The following is a 21388-nucleotide window of genomic DNA, read 5'->3' on the forward strand; positions in this document are numbered from 1 at the left end:
GCAATCTCGTTTGAAACGTAGCTGCCCAGGCTGGGATTCGATGCCAGGTTTTTCGCGAAATGGTCTCTTTTCATGACGTAAAATGAATAAATTTTTGTCCTAAATGTAATAGTATCGAGATATCTTTCATTAAAGATCAAAAGAAAAGAAAAGAAAAAAGCCTACAACACCTGGTATTCCCAGGCGGTCACCCATCCAAGTACTAACCAGGCTCGACGTTGCTTAACTTCCCAGATCGGACAAGATGGGGTGTTCTCAACGTGATATGGTCGTAGGCGTCAGTGCAATTTAAACTAACGCTTTTATCTTGCTTTTTGAACGAAGCTCTAAAGCAAATTGAAGCAGTCTCCTTTCAAACGTAGCTGTCCAGGCTGGAATTCGATGCCAGGTTTTTCGCAAAATGGTCTCTTTTCATGACGTAAAGTGCATAACTTTTTGTCCAAAGGGAAATAATATCGAGATATCTTTCATTAAAGATTAAAAGAAAGAAAAGAAAATAGCCTACAACACCTGGTATTCCCAGGCGGTCACCCATCCAAGTACTAACCAGGCTCGACGTTGCTTAACTTCCCAGATCGGACGAGATGGGGTGTTCTCAACGTGATATGGTCGTAGGCGTCAGTGCAATTTAAACTAACGCGTTTATCTTGCTTTTTGAACGAAGCTCTAAAGCAAATTGAAGCAATCTCGTTTGAAACGTAGCTGCCCAGGCTGGGATTCGATGCCAGGTTTTTCGCGCAATGGTCTCTTTTCATGACGTAAAATGAATAAATTTTTGTCCTAAATGTAATAGTATCGAGATATCTTTCATTAAAGATCAAAAGAAAAGAAAAGAAAAAAGCCTACAACACCTGGTATTCCCAGGCGGTCACCCATCCAAGTACTAACCAGGCTCGACGTTGCTTAACTTCCCAGATCGGACGAGATGGGGTGTTCTCAACGTGATATGGTCGTAGGCGTCAGTGCAATTTAAACTAACGCTTTTATCTTGCTTTTTGAACGAAGCTCCAAAGCAAATTGAAGCAATCTCGTTTGAAACGTAGCTGCCCAGGCTGGGATTCGATGCCAGGTTTTTCGCGAAATGGTCTCTTTTCATGACGTAAAATGAATAAATTTTTGTCCTAAATGTAATAGTATCGAGATATCTTTCATTAAAGATTAAAAGAAAAGAAAAGAAAAAAGCCTACAACACCTGGTATTCCCAGGCGGTCACCCATCCAAGTACTAACCAGGCTCGACGTTGCTTAACTTCCCAGATCGGACGAGATGGGGTGTTCTCAACGTGATATGGTCGTAGGCGTCAGTGCAATTTAAACTAACGCTTTTATCTTGCTTTTTGAACGAAGCTCTAAAGCAAATTGAAGCAATCTCGTTTGAAACGTAGCTGCCCAGGCTGGGATTCGATGCCAGGTTTTTCGCGAAATGGTCTCTTTTCATGACGTAAAATGAATAAATTTTTGTCCTAAATGTAATAGTATCGAGATATCTTTCATTAAAGATTAAAAGAAAAGAAAAGAAAAAAGCCTACAACACCTGGTATTCCCAGGCGGTCACCCATCCAAGTACTAACCAGGCTCGACGTTGCTTAACTTCCCAGATCGGACGAGATGGGGTGTTCTCAACGTGATATGGTCGTAGGCGTCAGTGCAATTTAAACTAACGCTTTTATCTTGCTTTTTGAACGAAGCTCCAAAGCAAATTGAAGCAAACTCGTTTGAAACGTAGCTGCCCAGGCTGGGATTCGATGCCAGGTTTTTCGCGAAATGGTCTCTTTTCATGACGTAAAATGAATAAATTTTTGTCCTAAATGTAATAGTATCGAGATATCTTTCATTAAAGATTAAAAGAAAAGAAAAGAAAAAAGCCTACAACACCTGGTATTCCCAGGCGGTCACCCATCCAAGTACTAACCAGGCTCGACGTTGCTTAACTTCCCAGGTCGGACGAGATGGGGTGTTCTCAACGTGATATGGTCGTAGGCGTCAGTGCAATTTAAACTAACGCTTTTATCTTGCTTTTTGAACGAAGCTCTAAAGCAAATTGAAGCAATCTCGTTTGAAACGTAGCTGCCCAGGCTGGGATTCGATGCCAGGTTTTTCGCGAAATGGTCTCTTTTCATGACGTAAAATGAATAAATTTTTGTCCTAAATGTAATAGTATCGAGATATCTTTCATTAAAGATCAAAAGAAAAGAAAAGAGCCTACAACACCTGGTATTCCCAGGCGGTCACCCATCCAAGTACCAACCAGGCTCGACGTTGCTTAACTTCCTAGATCGGACGAGATGGGGTGTTCTCAACGTGATATGGTCGTAGGCGTCAGTGCAGTTTAAAACAACGCTTTTATCTTGCTTTGAGAACGAAGCTCTAAAGCAAATTGAAGCAGTCTCCTTTCAAACGTAGCTGTCCAGGCTGGGATTCGATGCCAGGTTTTTCGCAAAATGGTCTCTTTTCATGATGTAAAGTGCATAACTTTTTGTCCAAAGGGAAATAATATCGAGATATCTTTCATTAAAGATTAAAAGAAAGAAAAGAAAAAAGCCTACAACACCTGGTATTCCCAGGCGGTCACCCATCCAAGTACTAACCAGGCTCGACGTTGCTTAATTTCCCAGATCGGACGAGATGGGGTGTTCTCAACGTGATATGGTCGTAGGCGTCAGTGCAATTTAAACTAACGCGTTTATCTTGCTTTTTGAACGAAGCTCTAAAGCAAATTGAAGCAATCTCGTTTGAAACGTAGCTGCCCAGGCTGGGATTCGATGCCAGGTTTTTCGCGAAATGGTCTCTTTTCATGACGTAAAATGAATAAATTTTTGTCCTAAATGTAATAGTATCAAGATATCTTTCATTAAAGATCAAAAGAAAAGAAAAAAGCCTACAACACCTGGTATTCCCAGGCGGTCACCCATCCAAGTACTAACCAGGCTCGACGTTGCTTAACTTCCCAGATCGGACGAGATGGGGTGTTCTCAACGTGATATGGTCGTAGGCGTCAGTGCAATTTAAAACAACGCTTTTATCTTGCTTTTTGAACGAAGCTCTAAAGCAAATTGAAGCAGTCTCCTTTCAAACGTAGCTGTCCAGGCTGGAATTCGATGCCAGGTTTTTCGCAAAATGGTCTCTTTTCATGACGTAAAGTGCATAACTTTTTGTCCAAAGGGAAATAATATCGAGATATCTTTCATTAAAGATTAAAAGAAAGAAAAGAAAATAGCCTACAACACCTGGTATTCCCAGGCGGTCACCCATCCAAGTACTAACCAGGCTCGACGTTGCTTAACTTCCCAGATCGGACGAGATGGGGTGTTCTCAACGTGATATGGTCGTAGGCGTCAGTGCAATTTAAACTAACGCGTTTATCTTGCTTTTTGAACGAAGCTCTAAAGCAAATTGAAGCAATCTCGTTTGAAACGTAGCTGCCCAGGCTGGGATTCGATGCCAGGTTTTTCGCGAAATGGTCTCTTTTCATGACGTAAAATGAATAAATTTTTGTCCTAAATGTAATAGTATCGAGATATCTTTCATTAAAGATTAAAAGAAAAGAAAAGAAAAAAGCCTACAACACCTGGTATTCCCAGGCGGTCACCCATCCAAGTACTAACCAGGCTCGACGTTGCTTAACTTCCCAGATCGGACGAGATGGGGTGTTCTCAACGTGATATGGTCGTAGGCGTCAGTGCAATTTAAACTAACGCTTTTATCTTGCTTTTTGAACGAAGCTCTAAAGCAAATTGAAGCAATCTCGTTTGAAACGTAGCTGCCCAGGCTGGGATTCGATGCCAGGTTTTTCGCGAAATGGTCTCTTTTCATGACGTAAAATGAATAAATTTTTGTCCTAAATGTAATAGTATCGAGATATCTTTCATTAAAGATTAAAAGAAAAGAAAAGAAAAGAAAAAAGCCTACAACACCTGGTATTCCCAGGCGGTCACCCATCCAAGTACTAACCAGGCTCGACGTTGCTTAACTTCCCAGATCGGACGAGATGGGGTGTTCTCAACGTGATATGGTCGTAGGCGTCAGTGCAATTTAAACTAACGCTTTTATCTTGCTTTTTGAACGAAGCTCCAAAGCAAATTGAAGCAATCTCGTTTGAAACGTAGCTGCCCAGGCTGGGATTCGATGCCAGGTTTTTCGCAAAATGGTCTCTTTTCATGACGTAAAATGAATAAATTTTTGTCCTAAATATAATAGTATCGAGATATCTTTCATTAAAGATTAAAAGAAAAGAAAAGAAAAAAGCCTACAACACCTGGTATTCCCAGGCGGTCACCCATCCAAGTACTAACCAGGCTCGACGTTGCTTAACTTCCCAGGTCGGACGAGATGGGGTGTTCTCAACGTGATATGGTCGTAGGCGTCAGTGCAATTTAAACTAACGCGTTTATCTTGCTTTTTGAACGAAGCTCTAAAGCAAATTGAAGCAATCTCGTTTGAAACGTAGCTGCCCAGGCTGGGATTCGATGCCAGGTTTTTCGCGAAGTGGTCTCTTTTCATGACGTAAAATGAATAAATTTTTGTCCTAAATGTAATAGTATCGAGATATCTTTCATTAAAGATCAAAAGAAAAGAAAAGAGCCTACAACACCTGGTATTCCCAGGCGGTCACCCATCCAAGTACCAACCAGGCTCGACGTTGCTTAACTTCCTAGATCGGACGAGATGGGGTGTTCTCAACGTGATATGGTCGTAGGCGTCAGTGCAGTTTAAAACAACGCTTTTATCTTGCTTTGAGAACGAAGCTCTAAAGCAAATTGAAGCAGTCTCCTTTCAAACGTAGCTGTCCAGGCTGGGATTCGATGCCAGGTTTTTCGCAAAATGGTCTCTTTTCATGATGTAAAGTGCATAACTTTTTGTCCAAAGGGAAATAATATCGAGATATCTTTCATTAAAGATTAAAAGAAAGAAAAGAAAAAAGCCTACAACACCTGGTATTCCCAGGCGGTCACCCATCCAAGTACTAACCAGGCTCGACGTTGCTTAATTTCCCAGATCGGACGAGATGGGGTGTTCTCAACGTGATATGGTCGTAGGCGTCAGTGCAATTTAAACTAACGCGTTTATCTTGCTTTTTGAACGAAGCTCCAAAGCAAATTGAAGCAATCTCGTTTGAAACGTAGCTGCCCAGGCTGGGATTCGATGCCAGGTTTTTCGCGAAATGGTCTCTTTTCATGACGTAAAATGAATAAATTTTTGTCCTAAATGTAATAGTATCGAGATATCTTTCATTAAAGATCAAAAGAAAAGAAAAAAGCCTACAACACCTGGTATTCCCAGGCGGTCACCCATCCAAGTACTAACCAGGCTCGACGTTGCTTAACTTCCCAGATCGGACGAGATGGGGTGTTCTCAACGTGATATGGTCGTAGGCGTCAGTGCAATTTAAACTAACGCTTTTATCTTGCTTTTTGAACGAAGCTCTAAAGCAAATTGAAGCAGTCTCCTTTCAAACGTAGCTGTCCAGGCTGGAATTCGATGCCAGGTTTTTCGCAAAATGGTCTCTTTTCATGACGTAAAGTGCATAACTTTTTGTCCAAAGGGAAATAATATCGAGATATCTTTCATTAAAGATTAAAAGAAAGAAAAGAAAATAGCCTACAACACCTGGTATTCCCAGGCGGTCACCCATCCAAGTACTAACCAGGCTCGACGTTGCTTAACTTCCCAGATCGGACGAGATGGGGTGTTCTCAACGTGATATGGTCGTAGGCGTCAGTGCAATTTAAACTAACGCGTTTATCTTGCTTTTTGAACGAAGCTCTAAAGCAAATTGAAGCAATCTCGTTTGAAACGTAGCTGCCCAGGCTGGGATTCGATGCCAGGTTTTTCGCGCAATGGTCTCTTTTCATGACGTAAAATGAATAAATTTTTGTCCTAAATGTAATAGTATCGAGATATCTTTCATTAAAGATCAAAAGAAAAGAAAAGAAAAAAGCCTACAACACCTGGTATTCCCAGGCGGTCACCCATCCAAGTACTAACCAGGCTCGACGTTGCTTAACTTCCCAGATCGGACGAGATGGGGTGTTCTCAACGTGATATGGTCGTAGGCGTCAGTGCAATTTAAACTAACGCTTTTATCTTGCTTTTTGAACGAAGCTCTAAAGCAAATTGAAGCAATCTCGTTTGAAACGTAGCTGCCCAGGCTGGGATTCGATGCCAGGTTTTTCGCGAAATGGTCTCTTTTCATGACGTAAAATGAATAAATTTTTGTCCTAAATGTAATAGTATCGAGATATCTTTCATTAAAGATTAAAAGAAAAGAAAAAAGCCTACAACACCTGGTATTCCCAGGCGGTCACCCATCCAAGTACTAACCAGGCTCGACGTTGCTTAACTTCCCAGATCGGACGAGATGGGGTGTTCTCAACGTGATATGGTCGTAGGCGTCAGTGCAATTTAAACTAACGCTTTTATCTTGCTTTTTGAACGAAGCTCTAAAGCAAATTGAAGCAATCTCGTTTGAAACGTAGCTGCCCAGGCTGGGATTCGATGCCAGGTTTTTCGCGAAATGGTCTCTTTTCATGACGTAAAATGAATAAATTTTTGTCCTAAATGTAATAGTATCGAGATATCTTTCATTAAAGATTAAAAGAAAAGAAAAGAAAAGAAAAGAAAAAAGCCTACAACACCTGGTATTCCCAGGCGGTCACCCATCCAAGTAGGCTACTAACCAGGCTCGACGTTGCTTAACTTCCCAGATCGGACGAGATGGGGTGTTCTCAACGTGATATGGTCGTAGGCGTCAGTGCAATTTAAACTAACGCTTTTATCTTGCTTTTTGAACGAAGCTCTAAAGCAAATTGAAGCAATCTCGTTTGAAACGTAGCTGCCCAGGCTGGGATTCGATGTCAGGTTTTTCGCGAAATGGTCTCTTTTCATGACGTAAAATGAATAAATTTTTGTCCTAAATGTAATAGTATCGAGATATCTTTCATTAAAGATCAAAAGAAAAGAAAAGAAAAAAGCCTACAACACCTGGTATTCCCAGGCGGTCACCCATCCAAGTACTAACCAGGCTCGACGTTGCTTAACTTCCCAGATCGGACGAGATGGGGTGTTCTCAACGTGATATGGTCGTAGGCGTCAGTGCAATTTAAACTAACGCTTTTATCTTGCTTTTTGAACGAAGCTCTAAAGCAAATTGAAGCAATCTCGTTTGAAACGTAGCTGCCCAGGCTGGGATTCGATGCCAGGTTTTTCGCGAAATGGTCTCTTTTCATGACGTAAAATGAATAAATTTTTGTCCTAAATGTAATAGTATCGAGATATCTTTCATTAAAGATTAAAAGAAAAGAAAAGAAAAGAAAAAAGCCTACAACACCTGGTATTCCCAGGCGGTCACCCATCCAAGTACTAACCAGGCTCGACGTTGCTTAACTTCCCAGATCGGACGAGATGGGGTGTTCTCAACGTGATATGGTCGTAGGCGTCAGTGCAATTTAAACTAACGCGTTTATCTTGCTTTTTGAACGAAGCTCTAAAGCAAATTGAAGCAATCTCGTTTGAAACGTAGCTGCCCAGGCTGGGATTCGATGCCAGGTTTTTCGCGAAATGGTCTCTTTTCATGACGTAAAATGAATAAATTTTTGTCCTAAATGTAATAGTATCGAGATATCTTTCATTAAAGATCAAAAGAAAAGAAAAAAGCCTACAACACCTGGTATTCCCAGGCGGTCACCCATCCAAGTACTAACCAGGCTCGACGTTGCTTAACTTCCCAGATCGGACGAGATGGGGTGTTCTCAACGTGATATGGTCGTAGGCGTCAGTGCAATTTAAACTAACGCTTTTATCTTGCTTTTTGAACGAAGCTCTAAAGCAAATTGAAGCAGTCTCCTTTCAAACGTAGCTGTCCAGGCTGGAATTCGATGCCAGGTTTTTCGCAAAATGGTCTCTTTTCATGACGTAAAGTGCATAACTTTTTGTCCAAAGGGAAATAATATCGAGATATCTTTCATTAAAGATTAAAAGAAAGAAAAGAAAAAAGCCTACAACACCTGGTATTCCCAGGCGGTCACCCATCCAAGTACTAACCAGGCTCGACGTTGCTTAACTTCCCAGATCGGACGAGATGGGGTGTTCTCAACGTGATATGGTCGTAGGCGTCAGTGCAATTTAAACTAACGCTTTTATCTTGCTTTTTGAACGAAGCTCCAAAGCAAATTGAAGCAATCTCGTTTGAAACGTAGCTGCCCAGGCTGGGATTCGATGCCAGGTTTTTCGCGAAATGGTCTCTTTTCATGACGTAAAATGAATAAATTTTTGTCCTAAATGTAATAGTATCGAGATATCTTTCATTAAAGATCAAAAGAAAAGAAAAAAGCCTACAACACCTGGTATTCCCAGGCGGTCACCCATCCAAGTACTAACCAGGCTCGACGTTGCTTAACTTCCCAGATCGGACGAGATGGGGTGTTCTCAACGTGATATGGTCGTAGGCGTCAGTGCAATTTAAACTAACGCTTTTATCTTGCTTTTTGAACGAAGCTCAAAAGCAAATTGAAGCAGTCTCCTTTCAAACGTAGCTGTCCAGGCTGGAATTCGATGCCAGGTTTTTCGCAAAATGGTCTCTTTTCATGACGTAAAGTGCATAACTTTTTGTCCAAAGGGAAATAATATCGAGATATCTTTCATTAAAGATTAAAAGAAAGAAAAGAAAAAAGCCTACAACACCTGGTATTCCCAGGCGGTCACCCATCCAAGTACTAACCAGGCTCGACGTTGCTTAACTTCCCAGATCGGACGAGACGGGGTGTTCTCAACGTGATATGGTCGTAGGCGTCAGTGCAATTTAAACTAACGCTTTTATCTTGCTTTTTGAACGAAGCTCCAAAGCAAATTGAAGCAATCTCGTTTGAAACGTAGCTGCCCAGGCTGGGATTCGATGCCAGGTTTTTCGCGAAATGGTCTCTTTTCATGACGTAAAATGAATAAATTTTTGTCCTAAATGTAATAGTATCGAGATATCTTTCATTAAACATCAAAAGAAAAGAAAAGAAAAAAGCCTACAACACCTGGTATTCCCAGGCGGTCACCCATCCAAGTACTAACCAGGCTCGACGTTGCTTAACTTCCCAGATCGGACGAGATGGGGTGTTCTCAACGTGATATGGTCGTAGGCGTCAGTGCAATTTAAACTAACGCTTTTATCTTGCTTTTTGAACGAAGCTCTAAAGCAAATTGAAGCAATCTCGTTTGAAACGTAGCTGCCCAGGCTGGGATTCGATGCCAGGTTTTTCGCGAAATGGTCTCTTTTCATGACGTAAAATGAATAAATTTTTGTCCTAAATGTAATAGTATCGAGATATCTTTCATTAAAGATCAAAAGAAAGAAAAGAAAAAAGCCTACAACACCTGGTATTCCCAGGCGGTCACCCATCCAAGTACTAACCAGGCTCGACGTTGCTTAACTTCCCAGATCGGACGAGATGGGGTGTTCTCAACGTGATATGGTCGTAGGCGTCAGTGCAATTTAAACTAACGCTTTTATCTTGCTTTTTGAACGAAGCTCCAAAGCAAATTGAAGTAATCTCGTTTGAAACGTAGCTGCCCAGGCTGGGATTCGATGCCAGGTTTTTCGCGAAATGGTCTCTTTTCATGACGTAAAATGAATAAATTTTTGTCCTAAATGTAATAGTATCGAGATATCTTTCATTAAAGATCAAAAGAAAAGAAAAGAGCCTACAACACCTGGTATTCCCAGGCGGTCACCCATCCAAGTACCAACCAGGCTCGACGTTGCTTAACTTCCTAGATCGGACGAGATGGGGTGTTCTCAACGTGATATGGTCGTAGGCGTCAGTGCAGTTTAAAACAACGCTTTTATCTTGCTTTGAGAACGAAGCTCTAAAGCAAATTGAAGCAGTCTCCTTTCAAACGTAGCTGTCCAGGCTGGGATTCGATGCCAGGTTTTTCGCAAAATGGTCTCTTTTCATGATGTAAAGTGCATAACTTTTTGTCCAAAGGGAAATAATATCGAGATATCTTTCATTAAAGATTAAAAGAAAGAAAAGAAAAAAGCCTACAACACCTGGTATTCCCAGGCGGTCACCCATCCAAGTACTAACCAGGCTCGACGTTGCTTAATTTCCCAGATCGGACGAGATGGGGTGTTCTCAACGTGATATGGTCGTAGGCGTCAGTGCAATTTAAACTAACGCGTTTATCTTGCTTTTTGAACGAAGCTCTAAAGCAAATTGAAGCAATCTCGTTTGAAACGTAGCTGCCCAGGCTGGGATTCGATGCCAGGTTTTTCGCGAAATGGTCTCTTTTCATGACGTAAAATGAATAAATTTTTGTCCTAAATGTAATAGTATCGAGATATCTTTCATTAAAGATTAAAAGAAAAGAAAAAAGCCTACAACACCTGGTATTCCCAGGCGGTCACCCATCCAAGTACTAACCAGGCTCGACGTTGCTTAACTTCCCAGATCGGACGAGATGGGGTGTTCTCAACGTGATATGGTCGTAGGCGTCAGTGCAATTTAAACTAACGCTTTTATCTTGCTTTTTGAACGAAGCTCTAAAGCAAATTGAAGCAGTCTCCTTTCAAACGTAGCTGTCCAGGCTGGAATTCGATGCCAGGTTTTTCGCAAAATGGTCTCTTTTCATGACGTAAAGTGCATAACTTTTTGTCCAAAGGGAAATAATATCGAGATATCTTTCATTAAAGATCAAAAGAAAGAAAAGAAAAAAGCCTACAACACCTGGTATTCCCAGGCGGTCACCCATCCAAGTACTAACCAGGCTCGACGTTGCTTAACTTCCCAGATCGGACGAGACGGGGTGTTCTCAACGTGATATGGTCGTAGGCGTCAGTGCAATTTAAACTAACGCTTTTATCTTGCTTTTTGAACGAAGCTCTAAAGCAAATTGAAGCAATCTCGTTTGAAACGTAGCTGCCCAGGCTGGGATTCGATGCCAGGTTTTTCGCGAAATGGTCTCTTTTCATGACGTAAAATGAATAAATTTTTGTCCTAAATGTAATAGTATCGAGATATCTTTCATTAAAGATCAAAAGAAAAGAAAAGAAAAAAGCCTACAACACCTGGTATGCCCAGGCGGTCACCCATCCAAGTACTAACCAGGCTCGACGTTGCTTAACTTCCCAGATCGGACGAGATGGGGTGTTCTCAACGTGATATGGTCGTAGGCGTCAGTGCAATTTAAACTAACGCGTTTATCTTGCTTTTTGAACGAAGCTCTAAAGCAAATTGAAGCAATCTCGTTTGAAACGTAGCTGCCCAGGCTGGGATTCGATGCCAGGTTTTTCGCGAAATGGTCTCTTTTCATGACGTAAAATGAATAAATTTTTGTCCTAAATGTAATAGTATCGAGATATCTTTCATTAAAGATCAAAAGAAAAGAAAAAAGCCTACAACACCTGGTATTCCCAGGCGGTCACCCATCCAAGTACTAACCAGGCTCGACGTTGCTTAACTTCCCAGATCGGACGAGATGGGGTGTTCTCAACGTGATATGGTCGTAGGCGTCAGTGCAATTTAAACTAACGCTTTTATCTTGCTTTTTGAACGAAGCTCTAAAGCGAATTGAAGCAGTCTCCTTTCAAACGTAGCTGTCCAGGCTGGAATTCGATGCCAGGTTTTTCGCGAAATGGTCTCTTTTCATGACGTAAAGTGCATAACTTTTTGTCCAAAGGGAAATAATATCGAGATATCTTTCATTAAAGATTAAAAGAAAGAAAAGAAAAAAGCCTACAACACCTGGTATTCCCAGGCGGTCACCCATCCAAGTACTAACCAGGCTCGACGTTGCTTAACTTCCCAGATCGGACGAGATGGGGTGTTCTCAACGTGATATGGTCGTAGGCGTCAGTGCAATTTAAACTAACGCTTTTATCTTGCTTTTTGAACGAAGCTCTAAAGCAAATTGAAGCAATCTCGTTTGAAACGTAGCTGCCCAGGCTGGGATTCGATGCCAGGTTTTTCGCGAAATGGTCTCTTTTCATGACGTAAAATGAATAAATTTTTGTCCTAAATGTAATAGTATCGAGATATCTTTCATTAAAGATCAAAAGAAAAGAAAAGAAAAAAGCCTACAACACCTGGTATTCCCAGGCGGTCACCCATCCAAGTACTAACCAGGCTCGACGTTGCTTAACTTCCCAGATCGGACGAGATGGGGTGTTCTCAACGTGATATGGTCGTAGGCGTCAGTGCAATTTAAACTAACGCGTTTATCTTGCTTTTTGAACGAAGCTCTAAAGCAAATTGAAGCAATCTCGTTTGAAACGTAGCTGCCCAGGCTGGGATTCGATGCCAGGTTTTTCGCGAAATGGTCTCTTTTCATGACGTAAAATGAATAAATTTTTGTCCTAAATGTAATAGTATCGAGATATCTTTCATTAAAGATCAAAAGAAAAGAAAAGAGCCTACAACACCTGGTATTCCCAGGCGGTCACCCATCCAAGTACTAACCAGGCTCGACGTTGCTTAACTTCCCAGATCGGACGAGATGGGGTGTTCTCAACGTGATATGGTCGTAGGCGTCAGTGCAATTTAAACTAACGCGTTTATCTTGCTTTTTGAACGAAGCTCTAAAGCAAATTGAAGCAATCTCGTTTGAAACGTAGCTGCCCAGGCTGGGATTCGATGCCAGGTTTTTCGCGAAATGGTCTCTTTTCATGACGTAAAATGAATAAATTTTTGTCCTAAATGTAATAGTATCGAGATATCTTTCATTAAAGATTAAAAGAAAAGAAAAGAAAAAAGCCTACAACACCTGGTATTCCCAGGCGGTCACCCATCCAAGTACTAACCAGGCTCGACGTTGCTTAACTTCCCAGATCGGACGAGATGGGGTGTTCTCAACGTGATATGGTCGTAGGCGTCAGTGCAATTTAAACTAACGCTTTTATCTTGCTTTTTGAACGAAGCTCTAAAGCAAATTGAAGCAGTCTCCTTTCAAACGTAGCTGTCCAGGCTGGAATTCGATGCCAGGTTTTTCGCAAAATGGTCTCTTTTCATGACGTAAAGTGCATAACTTTTTGTCCAAAGGGAAATAATATCGAGATATCTTTCATTAAAGATTAAAAGAAAGAAAAGAAAAAAGCCTACAACACCTGGTATTCCCAGGCGGTCACCCTGATGGCTATCCCTCGTCTTCGAGGATGATGGCCTTCGCAATAAAATAAAAGCTAACGGTGAGTTCTTAAATGGCTAATTAGTCCAATCTTGGCTTTAAAAGTTCGGTTACATTTGGTACATTTAAGATCGTTTGGGAGAGTTGGTTGTGGGTGTGATTGTCGTTCTTTTCTTTGCATTCTTTTTTCTTTTAACCTTTTAGATCTGCTCTTCTCAAACGTGGCGACACCTTTCTGAGTGGCAGATCTCCAGAGCAGCCTGTCCTCTGCGGTTTCCTCCCAGTTTGTATAATTGATGTTACACACTTTAAGATTACTCTTCAGTGAGTCTTTATACCGCTTCTTTTGTCCACCTACCGAACGCTTACCCTTAGCCAATTCCGAGTAGAACATTTGTTTAGGGAGACGCTGATCTGGCATTCGCACTACATGCCCGCACCATCTAAGTTGATTTCGAATAATCATCATCAGATCAGTATCGAGATATCTTTCATTAAAGATTAAAAGAAAAGAAAAGAAAAGAAAAAGAAAAAAGCCTACAACACCTGGTATTCCCAGGCGGTCACCCATCCAAGTACTATAATATCGAGATATCTTTCATTAAAGATTAAAAGAAAGAAAAGAAAAAAGCCTACAACACCTGGTATTCCCAGGCGGTCACCCTGATGGCTATCCCTCGTCTTCGAGGATGATGGCCTTCGCAATAAAATAAAAGCTAACGGTGAGTTCTTAAATGGCTAATTAGTCCAATCTTGGCTTTAAAAGTTCGGTTACATTTGGTACATTTAAGATCGTTTGGGAGAGTTGGTTGTGGGTGTGATTGTCGTTCTTTTCTTTGCATTCTTTTTTCTTTTAACCTTTTAGATCTGCTCTTCTCAAACGTGGCGACACCTTTCTGAGTGGCAGATCTCCAGAGCAGCCTGTCCTCTGCGGTTTCCTCCCAGTTTGTATAATTGATGTTACACACTTTAAGATTACTCTTCAGTGAGTCTTTATACCGCTTCTTTTGTCCACCTACCGAACGCTTACCCTTAGCCAATTCCGAGTAGAACATTTGTTTAGGGAGACGCTGATCTGGCATTCGCACTACATGCCCGCACCATCTAAGTTGATTTCGAATAATCATCATCAGATCAGTATCGAGATATCTTTCATTAAAGATTAAAAGAAAAGAAAAGAAAAGAAAAAGAAAAAAGCCTACAACACCTGGTATTCCCAGGCGGTCACCCATCCAAGTACTAACCAGGCTCGACGTTGCTTAACTTCCCAGATCGGACGAGATGGGGTGTTCTCAACGTGATATGGTCGTAGGCGTCAGTGCAATTTAAACTAACGCTTTTATCTTGCTTTTTGAACGAAGCTCTAAAGCAAATTGAAGCAGTCTCCTTTCAAACGTAGCTGTCCAGGCTGGAATTCGATGCCAGGTTTTTCGCAAAATGGTCTCTTTTCATGACGTAAAATGAATAAATTTTTGTCCTAAATGTAATAGTATCGAGATATCTTTCATTAAAGATCAAAAGAAAGAAAAGAAAAAAGCCTACAACACCTGGTATTCCCAGGCGGTCACCCATCCAAGTACTAACCAGGCTCGACGTTGCTTAACTTCCCAGATCGGACGAGATGGGGTGTTCTCAACGTGATATGGTCGTAGGCGTCAGTGCAATTTAAACTAACGCTTTTATCTTGCTTTTTGAACGAAGCTCTAAAGCAAATTGAAGCAATCTCGTTTGAAACGTAGCTGCCCAGGCTGGGATTCGATGCCAGGTTTTTCGCGAAATGGTCTCTTTTCATGACGTAAAATGAATAAATTTTTGTCCTAAATGTAATAGTATCGAGATATCTTTCATTAAAGATTAAAAGAAAAGAAAAGAAAAAAGCCTACAACACCTGGTATTCCCAGGCGGTCACCCATCCAAGTACTAACCAGGCTCGACGTTGCTTAACTTCCCAGATCGGACGAGATGGGGTGTTCTCAACGTGATATGGTCGTAGGCGTCAGTGCAATTTAAACTAACGCTTTTATCTTGCTTTTTGAACGAAGCTCCAAAGCAAATTGAAGCAATCTCGTTTGAAACGTAGCTGCCCAGGCTGGGATTCGATGCCAGGTTTTTCGCGAAATGGTCTCTTTTCATGACGTAAAATGAATAAATTTTTGTCCTAAATGTAATAGTATCGAGATATCTTTCATTAAAGATTAAAAGAAAAGAAAAGAAAAGAAAAAGAAAAAAGCCTACAACACCTGGTATTCCCAGGCGGTCACCCATCCAAGTACTAACCAGGCTCGACGTTGCTTAACTTCCCAGATCGGACGAGATGGGGTGTTCTCAACGTGATATGGTCGTAGGCGTCAGTGCAATTTAAACTAACGCTTTTATCTTGCTTTTTGAACGAAGCTCTAAAGCAAATTGAAGCAATCTCGTTTCAAACGTAGCTGTCCAGGCTGGGATTCGATGCCAGGTTTTTCGCAAAATGGTCTCTTTTCATGATGTAAAGTGCATAACTTTTTGTCCAAAGGGAAATAATATCGAGATATCTTTCATTAAAGATTAAAAGAATAAAAAAAAAAAGCCTACAACACCTGGTATTCCCAGGCGGTCACCCATCCAAGTACTAACCAGGCTCGACGTTGCTTAATTTCCCAGATCGGACGAGATGGGGTGTTCTCAACGTGATATGGTCGTAGGCGTCAGTGCAATTTAAACTAACGCGTTTATCTTGCTTTTTGAACGAAGCTCTAAAGCAAATTGAAGCAATCTCGTTTGAAACGTAGCTGCCCAGGCTGGGATTCGATGCCAGGTTTTTCGCGAAATGGTCTCTTTTCATGACGTAAAATGAATAAATTTTTGTCCTAAATGTAATAGTATCGAGATATCTTTCATTAAAGATCAAAAGAAAAGAAAAAAGCCTACAACACCTGGTATTCCCAGGCGGTCACCCATCCAAGTACTAACCAGGCTCGACGTTGCTTAACTTCCCAGATCGGACGAGATGGGGTGTTCTCAACGTGATATGGTCGTAGGCGTCAGTGCAATTTAAACTAACGCTTTTATCTTGCTTTTTGAACGAAGCTCTAAAGCAAATTGAAGCAGTCTCCTTTCAAACGTAGCTGTCCAGGCTGGAATTCGATGCCAGGTTTTTCGCAAAATGGTCTCTTTTCATGACGTAAAATGCATAACTTTTTGTCCAAAGGGAAATAATATCGAGATATCTTTCATTAAAGATTAAAAGAAAGAAAAGAAAAAAGCCTACAACACCTGGTATTCCCAGGCGGTCACCCATCCAAGTACTAACCAGGCTCGACGTTGCTTAACTTCCCAGATCGGACGAGACGGGGTGTTCTCAACGTGATATGGTCGTAGGCGTCAGTGCAATTTAAACTAACGCTTTTATCTTGCTTTTTGAACGAAGCTCTAAAGCAAATTGAAGCAATCTCGTTTGAAACGTAGCTGCCCAGGCTGGGATTCGATGCCAGGTTTTTCGCGAAATGGTCTCTTTTCATGACGTAAAATGAATAAATTTTTGTCCTAAATGTAATAGTATCGAGATATCTTTCATTAAAGATCAAAAGAAAAGAAAAAAGCCTACAACACCTGGTATTCCCAGGCGGTCACCCATCCAAGTACTAACCAGGCTCGACGTTGCTTAACTTCCCAGATCGGACGAGATGGGGTGTTCTCAACGTGATATGGTCGTAGGCGTCAGTGCAATTTAAACTAACGCTTTTATCTTGCTTTTTGAACGAAGCTCTAAAGCAAATTGAAGCAGTCTCCTTTCAAACGTAGCTGTCCAGGCTGGAATTCGATGCCAGGTTTTTCGCAAAATGGTCTCTTTTCATGACGTAAAATGCATAACTTTTTGTCCAAAGGGAAATAATATCGAGATATCTTTCATTAAAGATTAAAAGAAAGAAAAGAAAAAAGCCTACAACACCTGGTATTCCCAGGCGGTCACCCATCCAAGTACTAACCAGGCTCGACGTTGCTTAACTTCCCAGATCGGACGAGACGGGGTGTTCTCAACGTGATATGGTCGTAGGCGTCAGTGCAATTTAAACTAACGCTTTTATCTTGCTTTTTGAACGAAGCTCTAAAGCAAATTGAAGCAATCTCGTTTGAAACGTAGCTGCCCAGGCTGGGATTCGATGCCAGGTTTTTCGCGAAATGGTCTCTTTTCATGACGTAAAATGAATAAATTTTTGTCCTAAATGTAATAGTATCGAGATATCTTTCATTAAACATCAAAAGAAAAGAAAAGAAAAAAGCCTACAACACCTGGTATTCCCAGGCGGTCACCCATCCAAGTACTAACCAGGCTCGACGTTGCTTAACTTCCCAGATCGGACGAGATGGGGTGTTCTCAACGTGATATGGTCGTAGGCGTCAGAGCAATTTAAACTAACGCTTTTATCTTGCTTTTTGAACGAAGCTCTAAAGCAAATTGAAGCAATCTCGTTTGAAACGTAGCTGCCCAGGCTGGGATTCGATGCCAGGTTTTTCGCGAAATGGTCTCTTTTCATGACGTAAAATGAATAAATTTTTGTCCTAAATGTAATAGTATCGAGATATCTTTCATTAAAGATCAAAAGAAAGAAAAGAAAAAAGCCTACAACACCTGGTATTCCCAGGCGGTCACCCATCCAAGTACTAACCAGGCTCGACGTTGCTTAACTTCCCAGATCGGACGAGATGGGGTGTTCTCAACGTGATATGGTCGTAGGCGTCAGTGCAATTTAAACTAACGCTTTTATCTTGCTTTTTGAACGAAGCTCCAAAGCAAATTGAAGCAATCTCGTTTGAAACGTAGCTGCCCAGGCTGGGATTCGATGCCAGGTTTTTCGCGAAATGGTCTCTTTTCATGACGTAAAATGAATAAATTTTTGTCCTAAATGTAATAGTATCGAGATATCTTTCATTAAAGATTAAAAGAAAAGAAAAAAGCCTACAACACCTGGTATTCCCAGGCGGTCACCCATCCAAGTACTAACCAGGCTCGACGTTGCTTAACTTCCCAGATCGGACGAGATGGGGTGTTCTCAACGTGATATGGTCGTAGGCGTCAGTGCAATTTAAACTAACGCTTTTATCTTGCTTTTTGAACGAAGCTCCAAAGCAAATTGAAGCAATCTCGTTTGAAACGTAGCTGCCCAGGCTGGGATTCGATGCCAGGTTTTTCGCGAAATGGTCTCTTTTCATGACGTAAAATGAATAAATTTTTGTCCTAAATGTAATAGTATCGAGATATCTTTCATTAAAGATCAAAAGAAAGAAAAGAAAAAAGCCTACAACACCTGGTATTCCCAGGCGGTCACCCATCCAAGTACTAACCAGGCTCGACGTTGCTTAACTTCCCAGATCGGACGAGATGGGGTGTTCTCAACGTGATATGGTCGTAGGCGTCAGTGCAATTTAAACTAACGCTTTTATCTTGCTTTTTGAACGAAGCTCTAAAGCAAATTGAAGCAATCTCGTTTGAAACGTAGCTGCCCAGGCTGGGATTCGATGCCAGGTTTTTCGCGAAATGGTCTCTTTTCATGACGTAAAATGAATAAATTTTTGTCCTAAATGTAATAGTATCGAGATATCTTTCATTAAACATCAAAAGAAAAGAAAAGAAAAAAGCCTACAACACCTGGTATTCCCAGGCGGTCACCCATCCAAGTACTAACCAGGCTCGACGTTGCTTAACTTCCCAGATCGGACGAGATGGGGTGTTCTCAACGTGATATGGTCGTAGGCGTCAGTGCAATTTAAACTAACGCTTTTATCTTGCTTTTTGAACGAAGCTCCAAAGCAAATTGAAGCAATCTCGTTTGAAACGTAGCTGCCCAGGCTGGGATTCGATGCCAGGTTTTTCGCGAAATGGTCTCTTTTCATGACGTAAAATGAATAAATTTTTGTCCTAAATGTAATAGTATCGAGATATCTTTCATTAAAGATCAAAAGAAAGAAAAGAAAAAAGCCTACAACACCTGGTATTCCCAGGCGGTCACCCATCCAAGTACTAACCAGGCTCGACGTTGCTTAACTTCCCAGATCGGACGAGATGGGGTGTTCTCAACGTGATATGGTCGTAGGCGTCAGTGCAATTTAAACTAACGCTTTTATCTTGCTTTTTGAACGAAGCTCCAAAGCAAATTGAAGCAATCTCGTTTGAAACGTAGCTGCCCAGGCTGGGATTCGATGCCAGGTTTTTCGCGAAATGGTCTCTTTTCATGACGTAAAATGAATAAATTTTTGTCCTAAATGTAATAGTATCGAGATATCTTTCATTAAAGATTAAAAGAAAAGAAAAGAAAAAAGCCTACAACACCTGGTATTCCCAGGCGGTCACCCATCCAAGTACTAACCAGGCTCGACGTTGCTTAACTTCCCAGATCGGACGAGATGGGGTGTTCTCAACGTGATATGGTCGTAGGCGTCAGTGCAATTTAAACTAACGCTTTTATCTTGCTTTTTGAACGAAGCTCTACAGCAAATTGAAGCAATCTCGTTTGAAACGTAGCTGCCCAGGCTGGGATTCGATGCCAGGTTTTTCGCGAAATGGTCTCTTTTCATGACGTAAAATGAATAAATTTTTGTCCTAAATGTAATAGTATCGAGATATCTTTCATTAAAGATCAAAAGAAAGAAAAGAAAAAAGCCTACAACACCTGGTATTCCCAGGCGGTCACCCATCCAAGTACTAACCAGGCTCGACGTTGCTTAACTTCCCAGATCGGACGAGATGGGGTGTTCTCAACGTGATATGGTCGTAGGCGTCAGTGCAATTTAAACTAACGCTTTTATCTTGCTTTTTGAACGAAGCTCTAAAGCAAATTGAAGCAATCTCGTTTGAAACGTAGCTGCCCAGGCTGGGATTCGATGCCAGGTTTTTCGCGAAATGGTCTCTTTTCATGACGTAAAATGAATAAATTTTTGTCCTAAATGTAATAGTATCGAGATATCTTTCATTAAAGATTAAAAGAAAAGAAAAGAAAAAAGCCTACAACACCTGGTATTCCCAGGCGGTCACCCATCCAAGTACTAACCAGGCTCGACGTTGCTTAATTTCCCAGATCGGACGAGATGGGGTGTTCTCAACGTGATATGGTCGTAGGCGTCAGTGCAATTTAAACTAACGCGTTTATCTTGCTTTTTGAACGAAGCTCTAAAGCAAATTGAAGCAATCTCGTTTGAAACGTAGCTGCCCAGGCTGGGATTCGATGCCAGGTTTTTCGCGAAATGGTCTCTTTTCATGACGTAAAATGAATAAATTTTTGTCCTAAATGTAATAGTATCGAGATATCTTTCATTAAAGATCAAAAGAAAAGAAAAAGCCTACAACACCTGGTATTCCCAGGCGGTCACCCATCCAAGTACTAACCAGGCTCGACGTTGCTTAACTTCCCAGATCGGACGAGATGGGGTGTTCTCAACGTGATATGGTCGTAGGCGTCAGTGCAATTTAAACTAACGCTTTTATCTTGCTTTTTGAACGAAGCTCTAAAGCAAATTGAAGCAGTCTCCTTTCAAACGTAGCTGTCCAGGCTGGAATTCGATGCCAGGTTTTTTGCAAAATGGTCTCTTTTCATGACGTAAAGTGCATAACTTTTTGTCCAAAGGGAAATAATATCGAGATATCTTTCATTAAAGATTAAAAGAAAAGAAAAGAAAATAGCCTACAACACCTGGTATTCCCAGGCGGTCACCCATCCAAGTACTAACCAGGCTCGACGTTGCTTAACTTCCCAGATCGGACGAGATGGGGTGTTCTCAACGTGATATGGTCGTAGGCGTCAGTGCAATTTAAACTAACGCGTTTATCTTGCTTTTTGAACGAAGCTCTAAAGCAAATTGAAGCAATCTCGTTTGAAACGTAGCTGCCCAGGCTGGGATTCGATGCCAGGTTTTTCGCGAAATGGTCTCTTTTCATGACGTAAAATGAATAAATTTTTGTCCTAAATGTAATAGTATCGAGATATCTTTCATTAAAGATCAAAAGAAAAGAAAAGAAAAAAGCCTACAACACCTGGTATTCCCAGGCGGTCACCCATCCAAGTACTAACCAGGCTCGACGTTGCTTAACTTCCCAGATCGGACGAGATGGGGTGTTCTCAACGTGATATGGTCGTAGGCGTCAGTGAAATTTAAACTAAGGCTTTTATCTTGCTTTTTGAACGAAGCTCTAAAGCAAATTGAAGCAGTCTCCTTTCAAACGTAGCTGCCCAGGCTGGGATTCGATGCCAGGTTTTTCGCAAAATGGTCTCTTTTCATGACGTAAAGTGCATAACTTTTTGTCCAAA

At 41.3% G+C, this 21388-nt stretch overlaps 59 non-coding genes across 59 annotated transcripts; all 59 read right to left on the minus strand.

The window, feature by feature from the left end:
• Positions 1-158: 158 nt before the first annotated feature.
• LOC145773354 (5S ribosomal RNA) lies at positions 159-277 on the minus strand. Its single transcript, XR_014289746.1, has one exon. It is a non-coding gene; the product is annotated as a 5S ribosomal RNA (ribosomal RNA).
• A 221-nt stretch (positions 278-498) lies between these two features.
• LOC145773541 (5S ribosomal RNA) lies at positions 499-617 on the minus strand. The gene has a single exon (XR_014289915.1). It is a non-coding gene; the product is annotated as a 5S ribosomal RNA (ribosomal RNA).
• Positions 618-839: 222 nt separating this feature from the next.
• Positions 840-958, minus strand: LOC145773554 (5S ribosomal RNA). The gene has a single exon (XR_014289928.1). It is a non-coding gene; the product is annotated as a 5S ribosomal RNA (ribosomal RNA).
• A 222-nt stretch (positions 959-1180) lies between these two features.
• LOC145773566 (5S ribosomal RNA) lies at positions 1181-1299 on the minus strand. The gene has a single exon (XR_014289939.1). It is a non-coding gene; the product is annotated as a 5S ribosomal RNA (ribosomal RNA).
• A 222-nt stretch (positions 1300-1521) lies between these two features.
• LOC145773577 (5S ribosomal RNA) lies at positions 1522-1640 on the minus strand. Its single transcript, XR_014289951.1, has one exon. It is a non-coding gene; the product is annotated as a 5S ribosomal RNA (ribosomal RNA).
• A 222-nt stretch (positions 1641-1862) lies between these two features.
• On the minus strand, positions 1863-1981 carry LOC145773314 (5S ribosomal RNA). Its single transcript, XR_014289708.1, has one exon. It is a non-coding gene; the product is annotated as a 5S ribosomal RNA (ribosomal RNA).
• A 217-nt stretch (positions 1982-2198) lies between these two features.
• LOC145773393 (5S ribosomal RNA) lies at positions 2199-2317 on the minus strand. Its single transcript, XR_014289783.1, has one exon. It is a non-coding gene; the product is annotated as a 5S ribosomal RNA (ribosomal RNA).
• A 221-nt stretch (positions 2318-2538) lies between these two features.
• LOC145773363 (5S ribosomal RNA) lies at positions 2539-2657 on the minus strand. Its single transcript, XR_014289753.1, has one exon. It is a non-coding gene; the product is annotated as a 5S ribosomal RNA (ribosomal RNA).
• A 217-nt stretch (positions 2658-2874) lies between these two features.
• LOC145773589 (5S ribosomal RNA) lies at positions 2875-2993 on the minus strand. Its single transcript, XR_014289962.1, has one exon. It is a non-coding gene; the product is annotated as a 5S ribosomal RNA (ribosomal RNA).
• Positions 2994-3214: 221 nt separating this feature from the next.
• Positions 3215-3333, minus strand: LOC145773601 (5S ribosomal RNA). Its single transcript, XR_014289973.1, has one exon. It is a non-coding gene; the product is annotated as a 5S ribosomal RNA (ribosomal RNA).
• Positions 3334-3555: 222 nt separating this feature from the next.
• On the minus strand, positions 3556-3674 carry LOC145772887 (5S ribosomal RNA). Its single transcript, XR_014289346.1, has one exon. It is a non-coding gene; the product is annotated as a 5S ribosomal RNA (ribosomal RNA).
• Positions 3675-3901: 227 nt separating this feature from the next.
• Positions 3902-4020, minus strand: LOC145772899 (5S ribosomal RNA). The gene has a single exon (XR_014289347.1). It is a non-coding gene; the product is annotated as a 5S ribosomal RNA (ribosomal RNA).
• A 222-nt stretch (positions 4021-4242) lies between these two features.
• On the minus strand, positions 4243-4361 carry LOC145773315 (5S ribosomal RNA). The gene has a single exon (XR_014289709.1). It is a non-coding gene; the product is annotated as a 5S ribosomal RNA (ribosomal RNA).
• A 217-nt stretch (positions 4362-4578) lies between these two features.
• Positions 4579-4697, minus strand: LOC145773394 (5S ribosomal RNA). Its single transcript, XR_014289784.1, has one exon. It is a non-coding gene; the product is annotated as a 5S ribosomal RNA (ribosomal RNA).
• Positions 4698-4918: 221 nt separating this feature from the next.
• Positions 4919-5037, minus strand: LOC145773364 (5S ribosomal RNA). Its single transcript, XR_014289754.1, has one exon. It is a non-coding gene; the product is annotated as a 5S ribosomal RNA (ribosomal RNA).
• Positions 5038-5254: 217 nt separating this feature from the next.
• LOC145772910 (5S ribosomal RNA) lies at positions 5255-5373 on the minus strand. The gene has a single exon (XR_014289348.1). It is a non-coding gene; the product is annotated as a 5S ribosomal RNA (ribosomal RNA).
• A 221-nt stretch (positions 5374-5594) lies between these two features.
• On the minus strand, positions 5595-5713 carry LOC145772922 (5S ribosomal RNA). Its single transcript, XR_014289350.1, has one exon. It is a non-coding gene; the product is annotated as a 5S ribosomal RNA (ribosomal RNA).
• A 222-nt stretch (positions 5714-5935) lies between these two features.
• LOC145772934 (5S ribosomal RNA) lies at positions 5936-6054 on the minus strand. Its single transcript, XR_014289360.1, has one exon. It is a non-coding gene; the product is annotated as a 5S ribosomal RNA (ribosomal RNA).
• A 217-nt stretch (positions 6055-6271) lies between these two features.
• LOC145772946 (5S ribosomal RNA) lies at positions 6272-6390 on the minus strand. The gene has a single exon (XR_014289372.1). It is a non-coding gene; the product is annotated as a 5S ribosomal RNA (ribosomal RNA).
• Positions 6391-6622: 232 nt separating this feature from the next.
• LOC145773398 (5S ribosomal RNA) lies at positions 6623-6746 on the minus strand. Its single transcript, XR_014289788.1, has one exon. It is a non-coding gene; the product is annotated as a 5S ribosomal RNA (ribosomal RNA).
• Positions 6747-6968: 222 nt separating this feature from the next.
• On the minus strand, positions 6969-7087 carry LOC145772957 (5S ribosomal RNA). The gene has a single exon (XR_014289383.1). It is a non-coding gene; the product is annotated as a 5S ribosomal RNA (ribosomal RNA).
• A 227-nt stretch (positions 7088-7314) lies between these two features.
• Positions 7315-7433, minus strand: LOC145772969 (5S ribosomal RNA). Its single transcript, XR_014289394.1, has one exon. It is a non-coding gene; the product is annotated as a 5S ribosomal RNA (ribosomal RNA).
• A 217-nt stretch (positions 7434-7650) lies between these two features.
• LOC145772980 (5S ribosomal RNA) lies at positions 7651-7769 on the minus strand. Its single transcript, XR_014289405.1, has one exon. It is a non-coding gene; the product is annotated as a 5S ribosomal RNA (ribosomal RNA).
• A 221-nt stretch (positions 7770-7990) lies between these two features.
• On the minus strand, positions 7991-8109 carry LOC145772992 (5S ribosomal RNA). The gene has a single exon (XR_014289416.1). It is a non-coding gene; the product is annotated as a 5S ribosomal RNA (ribosomal RNA).
• A 217-nt stretch (positions 8110-8326) lies between these two features.
• Positions 8327-8445, minus strand: LOC145773004 (5S ribosomal RNA). The gene has a single exon (XR_014289427.1). It is a non-coding gene; the product is annotated as a 5S ribosomal RNA (ribosomal RNA).
• A 221-nt stretch (positions 8446-8666) lies between these two features.
• On the minus strand, positions 8667-8785 carry LOC145773337 (5S ribosomal RNA). Its single transcript, XR_014289730.1, has one exon. It is a non-coding gene; the product is annotated as a 5S ribosomal RNA (ribosomal RNA).
• Positions 8786-9007: 222 nt separating this feature from the next.
• Positions 9008-9126, minus strand: LOC145773016 (5S ribosomal RNA). Its single transcript, XR_014289438.1, has one exon. It is a non-coding gene; the product is annotated as a 5S ribosomal RNA (ribosomal RNA).
• A 221-nt stretch (positions 9127-9347) lies between these two features.
• Positions 9348-9466, minus strand: LOC145773027 (5S ribosomal RNA). Its single transcript, XR_014289449.1, has one exon. It is a non-coding gene; the product is annotated as a 5S ribosomal RNA (ribosomal RNA).
• Positions 9467-9683: 217 nt separating this feature from the next.
• Positions 9684-9802, minus strand: LOC145773395 (5S ribosomal RNA). Its single transcript, XR_014289785.1, has one exon. It is a non-coding gene; the product is annotated as a 5S ribosomal RNA (ribosomal RNA).
• A 221-nt stretch (positions 9803-10023) lies between these two features.
• LOC145773366 (5S ribosomal RNA) lies at positions 10024-10142 on the minus strand. The gene has a single exon (XR_014289756.1). It is a non-coding gene; the product is annotated as a 5S ribosomal RNA (ribosomal RNA).
• Positions 10143-10359: 217 nt separating this feature from the next.
• On the minus strand, positions 10360-10478 carry LOC145773040 (5S ribosomal RNA). Its single transcript, XR_014289460.1, has one exon. It is a non-coding gene; the product is annotated as a 5S ribosomal RNA (ribosomal RNA).
• Positions 10479-10699: 221 nt separating this feature from the next.
• LOC145773338 (5S ribosomal RNA) lies at positions 10700-10818 on the minus strand. The gene has a single exon (XR_014289731.1). It is a non-coding gene; the product is annotated as a 5S ribosomal RNA (ribosomal RNA).
• Positions 10819-11040: 222 nt separating this feature from the next.
• Positions 11041-11159, minus strand: LOC145773373 (5S ribosomal RNA). The gene has a single exon (XR_014289764.1). It is a non-coding gene; the product is annotated as a 5S ribosomal RNA (ribosomal RNA).
• Positions 11160-11376: 217 nt separating this feature from the next.
• Positions 11377-11495, minus strand: LOC145773052 (5S ribosomal RNA). Its single transcript, XR_014289470.1, has one exon. It is a non-coding gene; the product is annotated as a 5S ribosomal RNA (ribosomal RNA).
• Positions 11496-11716: 221 nt separating this feature from the next.
• Positions 11717-11835, minus strand: LOC145773065 (5S ribosomal RNA). The gene has a single exon (XR_014289481.1). It is a non-coding gene; the product is annotated as a 5S ribosomal RNA (ribosomal RNA).
• A 222-nt stretch (positions 11836-12057) lies between these two features.
• Positions 12058-12176, minus strand: LOC145773076 (5S ribosomal RNA). The gene has a single exon (XR_014289489.1). It is a non-coding gene; the product is annotated as a 5S ribosomal RNA (ribosomal RNA).
• A 217-nt stretch (positions 12177-12393) lies between these two features.
• On the minus strand, positions 12394-12512 carry LOC145773088 (5S ribosomal RNA). The gene has a single exon (XR_014289499.1). It is a non-coding gene; the product is annotated as a 5S ribosomal RNA (ribosomal RNA).
• A 222-nt stretch (positions 12513-12734) lies between these two features.
• LOC145773098 (5S ribosomal RNA) lies at positions 12735-12853 on the minus strand. Its single transcript, XR_014289504.1, has one exon. It is a non-coding gene; the product is annotated as a 5S ribosomal RNA (ribosomal RNA).
• A 1448-nt stretch (positions 12854-14301) lies between these two features.
• On the minus strand, positions 14302-14420 carry LOC145773099 (5S ribosomal RNA). The gene has a single exon (XR_014289505.1). It is a non-coding gene; the product is annotated as a 5S ribosomal RNA (ribosomal RNA).
• Positions 14421-14641: 221 nt separating this feature from the next.
• LOC145773100 (5S ribosomal RNA) lies at positions 14642-14760 on the minus strand. Its single transcript, XR_014289506.1, has one exon. It is a non-coding gene; the product is annotated as a 5S ribosomal RNA (ribosomal RNA).
• Positions 14761-14982: 222 nt separating this feature from the next.
• Positions 14983-15101, minus strand: LOC145773101 (5S ribosomal RNA). Its single transcript, XR_014289507.1, has one exon. It is a non-coding gene; the product is annotated as a 5S ribosomal RNA (ribosomal RNA).
• A 233-nt stretch (positions 15102-15334) lies between these two features.
• On the minus strand, positions 15335-15453 carry LOC145773102 (5S ribosomal RNA). Its single transcript, XR_014289508.1, has one exon. It is a non-coding gene; the product is annotated as a 5S ribosomal RNA (ribosomal RNA).
• Positions 15454-15673: 220 nt separating this feature from the next.
• On the minus strand, positions 15674-15792 carry LOC145773367 (5S ribosomal RNA). The gene has a single exon (XR_014289758.1). It is a non-coding gene; the product is annotated as a 5S ribosomal RNA (ribosomal RNA).
• A 217-nt stretch (positions 15793-16009) lies between these two features.
• On the minus strand, positions 16010-16128 carry LOC145773103 (5S ribosomal RNA). Its single transcript, XR_014289509.1, has one exon. It is a non-coding gene; the product is annotated as a 5S ribosomal RNA (ribosomal RNA).
• A 221-nt stretch (positions 16129-16349) lies between these two features.
• Positions 16350-16468, minus strand: LOC145773339 (5S ribosomal RNA). Its single transcript, XR_014289732.1, has one exon. It is a non-coding gene; the product is annotated as a 5S ribosomal RNA (ribosomal RNA).
• Positions 16469-16685: 217 nt separating this feature from the next.
• LOC145773104 (5S ribosomal RNA) lies at positions 16686-16804 on the minus strand. Its single transcript, XR_014289510.1, has one exon. It is a non-coding gene; the product is annotated as a 5S ribosomal RNA (ribosomal RNA).
• Positions 16805-17025: 221 nt separating this feature from the next.
• LOC145773341 (5S ribosomal RNA) lies at positions 17026-17144 on the minus strand. The gene has a single exon (XR_014289734.1). It is a non-coding gene; the product is annotated as a 5S ribosomal RNA (ribosomal RNA).
• Positions 17145-17366: 222 nt separating this feature from the next.
• LOC145773106 (5S ribosomal RNA) lies at positions 17367-17485 on the minus strand. The gene has a single exon (XR_014289512.1). It is a non-coding gene; the product is annotated as a 5S ribosomal RNA (ribosomal RNA).
• A 221-nt stretch (positions 17486-17706) lies between these two features.
• LOC145773107 (5S ribosomal RNA) lies at positions 17707-17825 on the minus strand. The gene has a single exon (XR_014289513.1). It is a non-coding gene; the product is annotated as a 5S ribosomal RNA (ribosomal RNA).
• A 217-nt stretch (positions 17826-18042) lies between these two features.
• LOC145773108 (5S ribosomal RNA) lies at positions 18043-18161 on the minus strand. Its single transcript, XR_014289514.1, has one exon. It is a non-coding gene; the product is annotated as a 5S ribosomal RNA (ribosomal RNA).
• Positions 18162-18382: 221 nt separating this feature from the next.
• On the minus strand, positions 18383-18501 carry LOC145773109 (5S ribosomal RNA). Its single transcript, XR_014289515.1, has one exon. It is a non-coding gene; the product is annotated as a 5S ribosomal RNA (ribosomal RNA).
• A 222-nt stretch (positions 18502-18723) lies between these two features.
• On the minus strand, positions 18724-18842 carry LOC145773110 (5S ribosomal RNA). Its single transcript, XR_014289516.1, has one exon. It is a non-coding gene; the product is annotated as a 5S ribosomal RNA (ribosomal RNA).
• Positions 18843-19063: 221 nt separating this feature from the next.
• Positions 19064-19182, minus strand: LOC145773112 (5S ribosomal RNA). Its single transcript, XR_014289517.1, has one exon. It is a non-coding gene; the product is annotated as a 5S ribosomal RNA (ribosomal RNA).
• Positions 19183-19404: 222 nt separating this feature from the next.
• On the minus strand, positions 19405-19523 carry LOC145773113 (5S ribosomal RNA). The gene has a single exon (XR_014289518.1). It is a non-coding gene; the product is annotated as a 5S ribosomal RNA (ribosomal RNA).
• Positions 19524-19744: 221 nt separating this feature from the next.
• LOC145773114 (5S ribosomal RNA) lies at positions 19745-19863 on the minus strand. Its single transcript, XR_014289519.1, has one exon. It is a non-coding gene; the product is annotated as a 5S ribosomal RNA (ribosomal RNA).
• Positions 19864-20085: 222 nt separating this feature from the next.
• Positions 20086-20204, minus strand: LOC145773368 (5S ribosomal RNA). Its single transcript, XR_014289759.1, has one exon. It is a non-coding gene; the product is annotated as a 5S ribosomal RNA (ribosomal RNA).
• A 216-nt stretch (positions 20205-20420) lies between these two features.
• LOC145773115 (5S ribosomal RNA) lies at positions 20421-20539 on the minus strand. The gene has a single exon (XR_014289520.1). It is a non-coding gene; the product is annotated as a 5S ribosomal RNA (ribosomal RNA).
• A 222-nt stretch (positions 20540-20761) lies between these two features.
• LOC145773116 (5S ribosomal RNA) lies at positions 20762-20880 on the minus strand. The gene has a single exon (XR_014289521.1). It is a non-coding gene; the product is annotated as a 5S ribosomal RNA (ribosomal RNA).
• A 222-nt stretch (positions 20881-21102) lies between these two features.
• Positions 21103-21221, minus strand: LOC145773118 (5S ribosomal RNA). Its single transcript, XR_014289523.1, has one exon. It is a non-coding gene; the product is annotated as a 5S ribosomal RNA (ribosomal RNA).
• Between the last annotated feature and the right edge of the window lie 167 nt (positions 21222-21388).

This window comes from Aplidium turbinatum, chromosome 6, assembly GCF_918807975.1.
Source record: "Aplidium turbinatum chromosome 6, kaAplTurb1.1, whole genome shotgun sequence".
Classification (NCBI taxonomy): domain Eukaryota; kingdom Metazoa; phylum Chordata; class Ascidiacea; order Aplousobranchia; family Polyclinidae; genus Aplidium; species Aplidium turbinatum.